The sequence below is a fragment of the Vigna umbellata genome, chromosome 5, assembly GCF_029865625.1.
Source record: "Vigna umbellata cultivar VRB3 chromosome 5, Vumbellata_1.0, whole genome shotgun sequence".
NCBI lineage: Eukaryota > Viridiplantae > Streptophyta > Magnoliopsida > Fabales > Fabaceae > Vigna > Vigna umbellata.
In genome coordinates, this window is record NC_142169.1 from 65,013,390 (window position 1) to 65,026,457 (window position 13,068).

A 13,068-nucleotide genomic window follows, 5' to 3' on the forward strand; every position below is an offset into this window, starting at 1 on the left:
TATTTTGAACAGGAAGTGGTCAACCTGACATAAGCAAACATGTTTTAGTGGACCCAATCACCACCTTAATTTTTTTTCCATGTCTCTCTTCTCTTCCAGCCTACTATATATACGTATGCCAGCTACCTAACCTTCGCAAACCAAACGCAAAATCTTGCAATCTCACCTATACAACATGTCTTCCTTACGGCTTTCCATACTTAATAATTACCCTTTACATTCTTCTCCATCTTCTTCATCTTTCAAGAGAATCAATTCTTCTATCAATCTCCCTAAACTACCTCCAGTATCCTCTTCAGTTCCCAAAGTGCTACCATCATCTACCAGAACCATGGTTGAGGAACTGGGAAAATTCAGAGTCACAGACAATTATAAATCCTCTTTTGTGGAAAAGAATCATACCAACAAAATACTGCACGATGGTGATCTATACAACACTACAAATTCCGAGGCCATTATTCAACTCTACGCAATCTTGGAGGCTGTGGTTGACAGAATTGAAATGCATACCAACGTTGGAGAACAACGTAACAATTGGAACACCCTCTTGTTAAACTCCATCAACATGCTAACGCTCACTGCCTCAACCATGGCCGGTGTTGCAGGCACGGCTACTGGTGAAGGGGCACCACTTTTGGCTCTTAAACTATCATCTGCTCTTTTGTTTTCTGCAGCCACTGGGATGCTACTTGCTACCAACAAAATCCAACCCTCTCAACTTGCCGAGGAACAAAGAAATGCTGCAAGGCTTTTTAAGCAGCTTCAGGCACAGATCCAAACCACAATCGCTGTTGGAAATCCCAGTGAAAGTGATGTGAGGGGTGCTATGGAGAGGGTTTTGGCGTTGGACAAAGCTTATCCAATGCCTTTGTTAGGAGGAGCAATGCTTGAAAAGTTTCCTGAAAAGTTTGAAGGTGCTAGATGGTGGCCAGAAAGTAGATTGAACAATGAGAATGCACAGACGAAAGTTAAGAGCGATAATGGATGGAGTATGGAGTTGGAAGAGGAAATGAGGGAGGTTATTGAAGTGGTGAAGAGAAAAGACATGGAAGATTACGAGAGGTTGGGGAACATTGCACTGAAGATAAACAAGGGTTTAGCTATTTCAGCACCTTTGCTCACAGGAATTGCTGCATTAGGGTGTGTGTTTTCAGGAGACGGATTAGTTCCTGTGGTAGCAGGGGCCTTGGCTTCAGTGGTGAATGCTCTTGAGCATGGAGGCCAAGTTGGAATGGTGTTTGAAATGTACAGAAACTGTGGTGGATTTTTCCAGCTGTTGGAAGAGACAATTGAATCCACGATTGAAGAGAAAGACTTGGAGAAAAGAGAAAACGGGGAGCTATTTGAATTGAAGATGGCCTTGCAATTGGGAAGAAGTGTGTCACAGCTGAGAGAACTTGCTTCAAAATCTGCTGCATATCGCATAGAAGGAAGGGAGATTGATGAATTCGCCAGCAAACTTTTCTAAGATGAAACATTTTTTAATTTTACATACCATTTCTTCATTTTTGAAATGTAAATAGTGCATGTATATTGTGTAGTCATCTAACATGCAAAAGTGAGAGAATATAGTTAGATGAAAGTGTAATTCTTTTGGTAAAAGATTTAAGGTGTGGATACATGTACATGGAATGATGATTAGTTCACATTACTTTTAATAATGTTTTTTGCATTCTCCTTCAACATCCTTGTAGGATATTAGATCACAAAGCCGAAAGGAAGGGAATTTATTGTTTACAAATTTAAAATCAGTGTAAGATAATCAAGACTCGTTTAATAGGCCAGGCGTGCCTATGACAGTCATGTATTATTATATAGATGGTGCAACAGTTTTTTTATTTCAATATATAGTAAATCATTGACTATTCAAGTTTTGAATCAAATATAAACAGAAACCTAACGTTGCCAACAGAACCAACTTATTGAACTTGGAAAACGTCTTCTTGACAGTTTCTTATTTCAATATATTATAAACGTTTTGTTGTCCCATTTTATTGTCTCGTTCTTCGATATTGATTATATACGTTTGACAGATATGTGTGTATATGAAATACATAATAAGTGATTTGATAATTTATATCATATCAATACAATGATGTGTTTTTCGTTACACAATTTATTTTATTGATATTGAGGTTAAAAAATATTAATTAACCGAAACTATATTAATACTTAAAAAGTTAAATGAACAATTCCAGTTAATGTAATTTATCTGACCTGTCCTATCATGTTTTTTTTTTCTGATACCCAGAAACTGATCATATATATTGTTATTACCGTTAGTCTGACAAAATTTTAAACACAACGAGCTATAGAATTTTCTTTCAAATAGACCTTCCCAAATCCTGTATATTTACATATATATCGAAAGCTATTTATAATTTGCAAACTGCAGTGATAAGATTCACTGGGTAAGAAAAATTAACAAAAGAAAGAAAATTTGGTTATAGTTTGCCAGAGGGGATACTTGTGCACGTTGTCTCATTAGAAAATATTGCTAAAATCAATATTACAGTTTAAACTAATTTAATTTGATTGTGTGTCAAAATGTGATTTTAAAATAATCAGTGGTATATCCGTAGCAAATACAAAAGAATGGTATGAATATCAAGCTTTGAGAGAGAAAAAGTTATTGGGAAATTGGAGGATAATTTGAGAAAGATTTGTTGAAAAATAATCATAATCTACAAATGTTCAAATACATAAAATCATCTTATTAAAAGAAATTATGTAAATGTAAGAAATTTCTCGAATAATATTAAATTATTAATAATTCTCAATTTAACGTTTTCCCCCCACAAAAACCCGAAATTAATACCTTAAGCTATTCCAAACGTGTTTGCAAAATGAAATACCTAATTAAGCTAGGCTAAAATTATAACTTTAATTTAAATCTCTAAAACGAAACATATATATTATAAAAAAGTGATTTGGTAGGGTCTACATTTAAGCAGATAATTTTGATGACTTCTATACAATAGTTTTTTAATCCCCAGTTCCTCCTTTAATATGATAATAAATATGAGTTAGCTGCATGTCTATTTTTCATCCCCAAGAAAACAAGATACTTGAAATTAGAAGCTGGCGATTTTTTCAAAATAAATTAATTAAAACCCTCTTTAAGAAATTCTGTACCAACGTTAGACATTACACTTCTCTGTCAGATACGCTGGTAGGTGAACTCGTGAGTCCCTCTATACACCTTTTATATATGTGCCGTTTATTTATTTGTGCAATATCCTTCGTGTTCATAGATTTTATTCCAATTTCTAATAAATACGAAGTTGACCATAAAAAGAATAAATACATAAAACATTTAAAAGTAAAATAAGACGTCACTACATCGTCATCGATTTTAATATGTGAAAGCATATACAAGATCATTGAAAAATAATAGTTTTACTCAAAGAAAAATACGCACCTACTTTATAACTCACTTTAATAATATAAATATAAATTAAATTTTAAAATAATATAATTCGTATTTTTTTGGTGAAAAATAAAATAAAATTACAGACTGGCTTTTTCATCCGCGTATCTCCATCACATGTTATGTCAGTTTTTCCCTTGTCTCTGGTGTGTATAAACTTGTCAAACTTCGTTGTGCATTCAGAGAGGCTACCAAACTCAAACTTAGATGTAGTTGACACTTTTATCGTCAGGTGTGACATAAAATAACCTTGGAGAACAAACAAGTTGTTTTATAATTAATAAATACGACGTTCAACTCTCGATTTCATTGCAGAACAACTACTAACCGAGGCAATCCGAGTAGGAGACGTTCTAGTTTGAACAAACATAGATCCAAAATCACAGCAAAAAGTCAAACCCCATATCATCCAGTCAACAGTTTCCATGTCTGACCCTTTCTTTTCATGCTATCCCGTTCACACATACCCCCTATATATTGCAACCCTTCGCCACCTACAACATCAAATCAAATCAAATCCGCAACATCAGACCTAGACCACTATGTCTTCCTTAAAAATTTCATCTTTGCTTTCTAATTCCCTTTGCTCAACATCACCATCAACAGTAAAATCCTCTCTCCACCTCCCAAAACAACTTCATATACCTCTTTCTGACACACCAAACCTAAAACCAAGTAGAAAACTGTTCCAAGAGTTAAACGGTTTCTCCCACACAATCCCAGTACTCCAAGACAATTCAGGCAACAACTCCACCACCACCTCCACACCCTCAAAAGCCACCATTGTTCAACTCTACGCAATTCTCGAAGCTGTGGCTGACAGAGTGCAGATGCATCACAACATAGGCGACCAACGTGACAACTGGAACACCCTTCTCTTGAACTCCGTCAACATGCTCACACTCTCCGCCTCCGCTATGGTCGGCCTTGCCGCCTCCATCGGCGGCGGTGGGGCGCCGCTGTTAGCTCTCAAACTATCCTCCATGCTCTTGTTCTCCGCCTCCACGGGAATGTTGGTTGTCATGAACAAAATACAGCCCTCACAGCTTGCAGAGGAGCAAAGAAATGCCACGAGGTTGTTCAAGCAGCTCCAGTCCCACATCGAGACAACGATAGCCATTGGAAACCCTACCGAGGAAGACGTGAAAGACGCGATGGAGAGAGTTTTGGCCCTGGACAAAGCGTACCCACTTCCTTTGTTAGGAGCCATGCTTGAAAAATTCCCTAAGAAGTTTGAGCCAGCAGTGTGGTGGCCTTCGGCGCCAAAAGGAATGAACAGCTCAAAATACCAGGAAGAAAAACAAGAAGGGAAGAATAATAATGGGTGGAATAAGGGGTTGGAAATGGAGCTTAGGAATGTTCTGGAAGTGGTGAAAGAAAAGGACATGAAGGACTACGAGAGGTTGGGAAACTTGGTGTTGAAGGTAAACAAGAGTTTGGCCATTGCAGGGCCTTTACTCACCGGCATTGCCGCTGTGGGATCAGCATGCGTGACGGAAGGTTCGTCATGGGGAGCTATAGTGGCAGTTATAGGAGGGGCATTAGCAACAACTGTTAATGCTTTTGAGCATGGAGGTCAAGTGGGGATGGTGTCCGAAATGTATCGAAACTGTGGTGGATTCTTCAAACAGTTAGAGAACTCGATCCAAGACACGATGGAGGAAGATGAGGAGCAAAGAGAGAATGGAGAATTGTTTGAAATGAAGCTGGCTTTGAAATTGGGAAGGAGTTTGTCACAACTCAGAGATCTTGCTAGAAAATCTGCTTATTCTCGAGTAGAGGGGACAACAACCGATGAATTCGCTAGCAAACTCTTCTAATGGTTTATCTTGTAACATAATTAGCTAACAATTAATCCATTTTTTATTCAATTTTAGTTAGTTTTTTCATGTAATTTATTTTTTTTATTTTTCTATCAAATCTTGTAATATATTCTTGATGTTTTTGCGGACACGCAAGCAAAAAATTATTAATCTGCTCTGACTCATCAAAACAATGAAAAAAATGTGTGGCAATTTTCTCGTCAAGTTATTACAACTCCCTTGTCATCTTTTACCTAATCGACAACCACCGTGTGTAGACTTTTCAGTTTACTAGTGGGAGACCATCTCAGAACGTAAAAAACATAGTATTTTAAAGAAATAAGTAACACTTGAAATTATACAGGTAATAGTCAAAGTTGTGTATGCAAAATGTGTAGTTTTAAGCATGTTTTTATATTTGAGTCATAATCTAATATGTTCGTCACTTTTTTCTTTTGTTAATTTATATTTCTTAAACGGGAAAGCATTAGATCTTGTTTGGATGAATTGTTTCAAAATATTAACAAGCAAAAAATATAAATATTTTTTTTCATAAATTAAGGTTAATTTATATTTTTTAAATCATAATTAATTATGGATTTCTTTTATCGAATTTGGGTATATAAATTAATTTATGTAAAATGCCATTTTTTTTTTCAGAAAATGTGTTTTTACTTTATCCAAACAAGGCTTAATTAAAGTTCTATAATGTCATAAATTTAAAATTTTATGGTCACTTAAATCTAACAAAAGTTTATCTAAAGAACATCTGAATATAATAAATATAAAAAACTTCTATCAACCATTATAAAAAATCTGAGAATGAAATACTTCAATCTCTTAAGAGATTTTATTTTCCAGTTTTCTAAAGATGAAAGTATTTAAAAGAAAAAAAAATGTATTAAAAGCTATCAGTAGTTTTTTCTATAAAATTTAATCATAAATAAAATTAGTAAATATTCAACACTATTATCGTATTGGCCAAGAAAACAATCATGATCACGATGATAAATAGACTCGCCTTTAGGAGTATTGTCCAAATATATTCCAATTTTGATGAAAAATCTTTAAAATAATTAAATACGAATGAGTAATATTTAATATTTTAAATTGAATATATGTCTCGTTTCTATATTTATCTTAACATTCATTTCCGTTTAAATTATTAAAATAATTATAATTATTGAATAATTATATATATATATATATATATATATATATATATATATAATTTTTAGTTTTTAGTTTTATAACTTTTTTTTCTTTTAGTTACACAAGTTTTTTTTCTCTAATTGTTGGGCCTAGTATAAAATTAATTCACATTTTCAAAATATTTTTTATTTGATTGTAACTTTTATGCACTTATGTTGAAATGAGGTAGGTAAACTAAATATAGTTTACGTCTCATATTTAAATATTTTTATTTCTTTTCAATATTTTTTTTATTGTTTATTCTTTTACATGATAATGTTTAACTCCCAATTTAAGTAATAGTATAAACCTTTTATTTATGAGGTAATTTAAAACAACTATCTCATTTATTTTTTTATGCTTAAATTTTTTATTTAAATAACTATTTTCATTTTCTTAAAACTATTTTCATTATCTTTCAATAGTTTGACCAATTTCATATTTTGAAAAATTTTCTTAAATCTCTAAAATATTTTCATCTTATCATAAACTTTAATTACACAATGGTGTATCAAATTTATTTCTAACATACATTTAATTTTTTTACTTCTTTTTAATATTATTGTTTGTTGCCTATTTTTATCATGTTAAACATTATTTTATATTTTTATATATAATTATTTTTATTTTCTAACTTATTATCATAAGTGTAATTTATCACTAGAATTATATCAAAACAATTTTTGACTATAGTATAATAATTTAATGTTATTGTCATAAATCTTTTTTATCACCATGCAAGGTATATTGAAATTAAAAAAAATGAAATACCTATGCTATATTTCATTTATTATCAGTTTAACTTTTTGTTTGGTGTAGTTTCATTTAAGTAGTGTATTATAATTTTTATTGGTGAATAAAAAAGGATATTTCATTATAATTGTAAGTATGAGATAGATATCTAAAATATTTTTAAATTTGAATATATATTTTCTTTCTATATTTTAAAAAAATATTTTTAAATTTTATCAACTTTGTTTTATTAATGTTTACAAATTAAATAAATGTTGTTGTTATTGTAAATAGACATTTAAAATATGTTTTCTAATTTAAAATGTATACTATTATAATTTCTTTCTAAATATTTGATATTCATTAAATGATAATATGTTCTTTTGATATTAAATTTTTTATAATAGTTATATATTTTTTAAAAGTTTTTTATAGTATTATAAAAAATTAATTAATTAATTTTAAAACAGTAAAGAAACTCGTATGACTATGGGTACGGATACAAGTGTGTATCAATAATTTATAGTAAAAGTTAGAAAAGAGACAAAAATTGTATACCGGTTAAATTTAAGTATAAAAATAAAGAGGAATTATTTTTTTTATAGATGAGTATGAGATAGTCAAACCCGCCCCTCCAATATGTTGTCATTCCTAATCATGACAATAATTAATTATAAATATTGTGTTCTCATTCCTAATCATGACAATAGTTAATTATAAATATTGTTAATAAATCCTACCTAGATGAAAAATTTGTGATATTAGCCCAAAATATTTTTAAACGTTTTTAAAAGTAAAAGTTACAACAAAAAAAACTAACAAAATGGTATGCTTTAACGAAATACAAAAATATTTATTATCATTGTATATATTTTAATTGAATTCATTTTAGAAATATTTGTTGTCCATATTAATTCGATTGATTGAGTTATTTTTGGTAAAAATAATTATGAGAAACGTTTTAAAATAAAGAACTTGATCTTGGTTGGTGGTTATTCTTCATGGGTTGGCTGTATATTTTTCTATGCCTTAGAGGTCAGCATGCAAATTCTTATATCTTTTTTATGTTAACGTAGAGTGACATGTGGTGTAGAAGCATTTCAAAATGTTGACTAGAGCACAATTTCAAGCATATATATTTCAAAATATCAGTCAGCGATAAATGAGTATGGAAAATTTACTTAGTGGATACATCAAAGTAAATTTCGAAGTTGATATTAAATTGATAATTTTAAGGGATATTGAGTAATAAATATAATATTTTTATTATTTAATTATTAATGGATTAGATAAAAATATTATGGTATTTTTAATCTGTGAATACATATTCAATTTTTATTTGAATATTTTTAAAATTTTATAAATTTCTGTTTTATAATTTGAATTTATATTTAAAAAATATTACGAAAAAAACTATCAACGAGTACTTTATACCCGAGTTCCTCTTGTCCTTATTACAAGACACGTTTTTAGGAGAAATGGTCGCATCTCTTTTATATTAATTAATAATGATAAAATAATTGTAAGTGTCATTAATAAAGAAGGTCAATAATTTGATATATTAGTAATATTTTTTTCAAAAACTAAATAAAATAAATTATTTTCATTCATTTGTGTAATTATATTAAAAAAGCCTGCTATTGAAAAAAATATATAAAAGGAAATATCATGCATAGTTAAAACTGTCGAATGACTTGTGCCGGTCTGACTTTATATTATAAACAAATGATTTTTTTCTGACCCAGTCTTGGGCCAACTAATAATCAAATCATTTTAGATCGCTTCAAATTAAATTAAACAAATAAAAACTGTTAAAAAAAAATACAAAACATGTTTTTGAGATTCAAACTATATTAATGAAAATAAAATAATGCTTTTAGCATAGCTAACAAAAATTTAGATAATTTCTTATTTGTGTGTGTGTTTTTTTATTTATTTAGCTGTCTTACTGTATATTATTAGAGCACTATTACTTTATTAAATATAATCAATGCTTCCAACCTAAACCCGAAAATCCAACTTTCACCTTTGTTAATTTTTTCCGTTACATTTTTTATTCAAAAAATAGACTACTCCGTTGATTTTCTGTCTCTTCTGTTTTCTGAAACCAGAGATATGATCTGATGTGTGATTTTTCCATGAAGTTTTAACATATTTTTTTTATCAGTATGACAGTTTACCATAAACGTACATATTATCTTAGAAAAAACCGTGGATTACTTTAAGATCTAGGAAACCGAAAGAAACTCCTGTAATAAGAAATACAATATTATATCTGAAAAAGGAAAGATGTGTAATTTAATTTTTGAATTCGTGAGAACTTTTGTGATTTAATTTTCTACGAACTTTTATGACTATTTTAACCTTGTGATTTATGTAAAACGTAGTCGTGATACCATTATTCTCTTAAAAAAGCAATTGAAAATTTTGAAATAATAAATAGCATTTTTTTATTTTTCCATGTGATTCATGCATTTTATAGCATAAGGAGTAATATTTGACGACATACTTACACTACTACAAAAAAGTGTATAGATAGCGCTTTTTTTTATCATAGATAGCGCTTTTTAAGCGCTATCTATGTCTGCGCTATCTATTAATAGATAGCGCTTTTTCTAGAAGCGCTATCTATTGGTGTCTGACAATAGATAGCGCTTATTTAAATAAGCGCTATCTATTGTCAGACACCAATAGATAGCGCTTTTTTAAATAAGCGCTATCTATTGGTGTATGACAATAGATAGTGCTCATTTAAATAAGCGCTATCTATTGTTTTAAATTTTTTCAAAAAAAATAATTTTTATTAAAATATTTTTAAAAAAATATATAAAATATTTGTTCTATTATATATAAACTTATATATTGATTCAGTTATATACAAAAAATAAATATAAAATATTAAGACAAATATGATAAAAACAAGTCTCAAAAAGAATGTTTGTCACTTCAATGTATAAATAACATTTTTTGGTACAATAATATTTCAAAATGTAATCATTAATTCGTCAAGTACATGTTATGACATGACATTGTTTTATAAAACGTATATACAACCATAACACATATCCTATTAATACATATGTACATCACCCTAACAACCTATAAACATGTACTAATTATATGTAAACGTCAATCTTTCCTAACTTCGATAATTTGATTGTCACAATATTGTTGATATCTGCAATTAGAAAAATACTGCAACAAAGAAAAATAATATAAAATTAGTCAATTAAAATTTTCGTGCAAATTAATTATGACAATGAAGATAACTTACCTTAGTTGAAATTGTTCCTCCTTCACATGTGATAATTTCTTTCATATATCGACACATATAATATCCACAATCATTGTCATTGGGTTGTCTTGAACACTAGAAAACCAAAAGTAGAAAACATTATAATTTGAACATAACTGCAAATCAAAACTCTAATAAACTCCAAACATATTCAGTCTATGGTAACAAACAACTATATACCATGCTTTCATTATAACCATATATTCCTCCAACCAGTAATAATAATTATGTTTTATTCACTTGAACTTTGTAAATATTCTTTTTAAGAACTTTAAGTTCAATGTTATAATATACACTTATTACTCATTTACAACCGTTCACAATGATGTCAAAGTAGGAGCAATCTACCGGTCACCACATCCACAGATGATTTTGATCTTGAAATAAAATGCAACAATGTGTAAAGGCATCCCATAAGAAAGCATCACATTACAAAAGCTGTCAACAAAGAACAAAGGTAGCAACTTTGAAAAATATCAACATCAAATCCAAGACCGTGAGATTCAATTGTATATGTACATTGTCCGGTAGTTAAATATTTACACTAGTAATGGGTTTCTGCAATTAAAACCCAAAGAACAGACATAGGGGGAAATGAAATCAAATTACTGAAATATGTCCAAGGCAAGCACTCACCTGAAAAGGCAACTACAACAACTATTTTTCTGGGCACCTCTTTAATTGTCTCACAGGAATCTTTAGGCAGTGGCAAGTTAGCACCATACTTTGATGGCATGACGAAAGACATTCTCCACTTGTCTTGATCTTCAATCTAAGATAATACAATGATAAATTAGAACATCACAAATTACAGATATATGTTGAAAAGAAACTCCTAATCAAATAGTTGTATTGATAATTAAATACAGAACTTCCAGAAAATAATATCACAAAATTCACACACTTAAGTGCAAAGTGACACTAGTACATTGGCTATATCATAACATAGACACAAAAGGAGAAAAATAACGAGAGAGGAACCTGTGACCTAAATGGTTAAAATAATAGTGTTATGTTATAACGCCATCTAATTGGGATAGATATAGATAATTCATAAGATGGAAAATAGTATCAATTTATCCAATCTGACACACTTAAACTTTACATATTAATTATTTACATATTAATTAGACCATGTGCAGAGTGACACTAGTACATTGGCTATATCATAACATAGAAACAAAAGGAAAAAAAAACGAAAGAGGAACCTGTGACCTAAATGGTTAAAACAATAGTGTTATGTTATAACACCATATAATTGAGATAGATATAGGTAATTCATAAGATAGAAAATAGTATCAATTTATCCAATCTCACACACTTAAACTTTACTTGTTAATTAGACCATGTGTTAAAGAACATAGGAATTTGATAGAATTTTCAGGTGAAACCTTTAACTATGTATTTGGATAAAGTTAAGAAAAATCAGATTGAAAAAATATGCTAGGGTAGTTCAGACATTACTGAATTGTTATGAAAGATTTATTTCAATTGAACTTGAATTACATAAACATAGATTTTAAATTGTGAATTATACTATATAAAATCAGACCATGAAAATAAGTTAGATGCAATTATTTCACTATCATTATTGACAATGTTTGTTATAGTTATATAAATGTATGTTTCTACTGTTATGTTTGCTGAAACGGATATAATTATGCTAAACTTGTTTGGCAATGCATATAAAAATAAATAAGATAAAGATTGAAAATGAGATATTTCACGAAATCCATAAAATAAGGTCAACATATATATTCAAATTATCATACCAGTTTTTAACTTATAATTAACACCTCTAAAAGGTTTAATACATACCACACGAAATCATGTTTTACTTACCTAATTGTGCACTATCAAAACCAGTGAAATACATCATAACTCTTATCTTAATTAAAATAACATTGTGACATTTGTTTCTAAACTAAATAATTTCATGCATTATATTTCACATCACATATAAGAACTAAAGCATAAAAGAATGCAACATATAGTATAATACCCTAAACCACTTTAATGACCACCAATTTAAGCACTGGAACTCCCACTTTTTTTTTCCACATATAAATTCAATACAACCTTTTCACCAAATAGATTCTTGTACTAATTTTCCATGATCCAGACTTGTTAACATTACAACTCCAGACAATAATAGTATATACTAATCCCTATGGGTGCTCACAAATTTATAACACTAAAAGAGTTCAATAATTACATCTAATATACCTTAGAATCATAGAAACTCATGCAATCATGTCTTGAAACACTACACCAATGTTATTTGTTACAATAATGTGTATATCTAGTCCAACCAGAAAAATATAACAACACACCATAATTTTCCAGGCCATCTAGGAATAACATCCTATCCCACTTATTCTTATAAGAATAAAAACATCCAATTATTATCAGTAAACTCACACCTTCCAGACCCACAAATCAATTCCAATTTAAATATATTATAACCCAACATAACATATACAAATTTCCAGCTTATCATCATGTCCACTATAGATAGCCAAATAAGATTGCTCATAGTTTTAAAATACTAATAAATTAATAAACACCATTGCTGCATCTTAGAAACAATTAAGCTCACACAAAGGAAACATGTATTC

The 13,068-nt window shown here is 29.6% G+C and overlaps 2 pseudogenes; both read left to right on the top strand.

The window, feature by feature from the left end:
• The first annotated feature begins 160 nt into the window (after positions 1-160).
• On the top strand, positions 161-1,744 carry LOC124834160 (putative F-box protein At4g22030 pseudogene; annotated as a pseudogene).
• Positions 1,745-3,934: 2,190 nt separating this feature from the next.
• LOC124834161 (putative F-box protein At4g22030 pseudogene) lies at positions 3,935-5,369 on the top strand (annotated as a pseudogene).
• Positions 5,370-13,068: the final 7,699 nt, after the last annotated feature.